Raw genomic sequence first — 2,953 nt, 5'->3', positions numbered from 1 at the left:
AAATACCGCTAAGCATTTTTCCGGCGTGCTAACGATTCTGCCAGCTCGCCGCCCTGGCATCGCTACCACCACCTCTCCAAAACTACCACATCTACCACCTTCACTGCAACGACAACCATTAACAGCAACAACCACAAGAACAATAATAATAACAACAACAATGACAAGAAGAATAAGAACAACAACATCAATGATATTGCTATAAATACGCTTGCTATTTCGCAGGATTTGGATATCTCACCTATTACTGGTGAAGATAATAATATTAAGAAGACAACATTCACTGTTCTTGGAAATGCCGACACGTACATTACCACCACCACTACACCATCAACTACCACTAATTTTGCTGCGGCAACCACCGACACCCACAACGACAATAACAGTCAAAAGGAAACTTTTATTAATTTCGCAGACACGTTCAAAAAAAAAAAAAGAAAAGAAAGAAATTGTGCATTTCACAAATGAAGTGTTACTGGAAACCCGGTCACTTTTCACAACATCTGGACAAAACCTGATACTGCACACACCACAACACGTTACAGAAGATGTAGAAAAGAGAACAAATCTATATAAAATTATTAGGAAAAACCCCAAAACAGCTGAAGAGATAACAAAAACAGACGTGGAAAAATGTGCCAAAACAATAATGAAAACAAAATAATACATAAACTGGGGTCCCCAACTTAATACGGTGCAGGTCCGCTTTCATAATCAGAAAGAGGCAAAACAGCACTATAAACAAACAATACAGAATGACAAACTCGTCATGGTCCCATACTACATGGGACAGAAAGTAAGCAAAATCAAAATAAAGAATGTCCCACCCGAAATTCAACCAAAGTGGACCATATCGGCGATATGTTTTCATTTGAAAACAATAAACATATTAGAAATCGCCGTTTTTCACAATGAAAACTGGCCCGGCAACTTGATGGAAATCATGATCCAAATGGATCGACAAATTGCCGAATGTGATCCAACTCGAGAATGGACAAAGCCTGTATGTGGTGGCGGAGGGGAAAAAACCGCGTGGCTATCTCTGCGGCAGCTCAGACCACTTAATAGCAAAGTTCGTTTTAGCACATAAAAAACAAGGAGAACAATTACAATCAAAACACAAAACAAATAGAAGACAACCTTTGCTACCATTTACCACCAAAACAACAAATGATGCAAGAAATATACAGAAAATGGAACCACGTCAAGAGCAACAACAAAGCAGCAAACAAAACCCAACCACATCAGTGGTGCAGTGATGTTGCAGAAGAAAGACCCAAACAAGGGGAATTTTATAGAGGAATAACAAAAGATGAAGAGGAAGAAAAGAAATGGAAGACGTGGAGGAAGTGGAAGACAAGAAGTAGTAGAAGAAGAAGAAAAAGAAGAAGAAGAAGAAGAAGAAGAAGAAGAAGAAGAAGAAAAAGAAGAAGTGGAAGGAGGATGAGGAGAAGAAGAAGAAAAGAAGAACAAGAGGTGGAAGTGGTGGAGGAAGTGGAAGAGAAGTAGTAGTAGTAGTAGTAGTAGTAGAAGAAGAAGAAGAAGAAGAAGAAGAAGAAGAAGAAGAAGAAGAAGAAGAAGTGGAAGGAGGAGGATGAGGAGAAGAAGCGAAAACGGAAGGAGAAGAGAATGTTAAAGAAGAAAGTGAGGAGAAAGAGGAAGAAGAAAAAGAAGGAGAAGATGAAGAAGAAGGAGGAATGGAAGAAGAAGAAGAAGAACAACAACAACAACAACAACAACAACAAGAATGACATCGGAAACAGCAGCAGCAGCAACGGTAGCAGCAGGTTTTTACGATAAAATGACACGATATTGTTTATATAAAATCCTAGTTTGATAAGAATAGATGAAAAGAAATATTATCATTTAAAGTGGTGATTCGTAATGGTTAGAAGGGATGGGACCAAATCTCTCTCTCTCTCTCTCTCTCTCTCTCTCCATTTATATACATACATACATACATACATACACACATACATACATACATACATACACATACATATACATACATACATACATACACACATACATACATACATACATACATACATACACATACATACATACACACACATACACACATACATACCTACATACATACATACATACACACATACATACATACATACATACATATATATATATATATATATATATATATATTGCCTTCTTCCATCATTTTGTCTTGACATCCACTAACACCACATACCTCCACCGTCGCCACCACCGTCAACACACCCCACCATTTACCTCTAAGGTGTGTCTTAGTGTCTTAGGCAAGCCAACGTACTACTTAATTCTATCATCTATGGTGTTGTGCAACAACTTATCTTAAATGTGTCGCCCATGTTGTTTCTGATTGGATAAACAGCAGCTTAAACTCTTTCTTTCTTTCCTTCGTTCTTTCTTCCTTTCTTTCTTCTTTCTTTCTTTCTTTTTTTCTTTCCTTCTGCCCCTTTTCCGTTTGTCTTTCAGCTTTCTGTTTCGTCTTTCTTAATGTTTCCTTTGTGTTTCCTAATTTATTTTTGCATCTTCTTGGTCGCCTATCGCACCATTGTTTTTCTTCCTGTCTGCCTTTCTTTCTTTTTTCGTTCTTTCTTTCTTTCTTTCTTTCTTTCTTTCTTTCTTTCTTTCTTTCTTTCTTTCTTTCTTTCTTTCCTTTTATTCTCCTTCTTTTCCGTCATCTATGACACTAAACTCCTTGTTTATCGGAAACGGTTAAATATAACACTCAAAAATAAGTCATAGGAGACATCTTGAAATACCAAAAGTAAAATAAATATATATGTTTACTCAAACAAAAGATGTAAAATTTCGTATATTTGCAGTAACAAAAGCAGAACAAAAAATTGTTTTCAAGAGTATTGTAAGGGCGCGGGCACTCACGATTGCACGTGTGTAGTTTCGATTTCTGGGTCGGATGGTGCGTTGTGACCTTGAGCAAAACACTTCC

The 2,953-nt window shown here is 37.1% G+C and overlaps 1 long non-coding RNA gene across 1 annotated transcript in view; it reads right to left on the bottom strand.

Annotated features, from left to right (window-relative positions):
- LOC118765357 overlaps positions 1-888 on the bottom strand; it is a 10,581-nt gene extending 9,693 nt beyond the window's left edge. The window contains exon 1 of the long non-coding RNA XR_005001193.1: positions 753-888. This is a non-coding gene — a long non-coding RNA (uncharacterized LOC118765357). The remainder of the gene's footprint in view (positions 1-752) is intronic.
- Positions 889-2,953: the final 2,065 nt, after the last annotated feature.

Source organism: Octopus sinensis, linkage group LG11, assembly GCF_006345805.1.
Source record: "Octopus sinensis linkage group LG11, ASM634580v1, whole genome shotgun sequence".
Lineage (NCBI taxonomy): Eukaryota > Metazoa > Mollusca > Cephalopoda > Octopoda > Octopodidae > Octopus > Octopus sinensis.
This window is presented reverse-complemented; position numbering and strand designations above follow the sequence as displayed.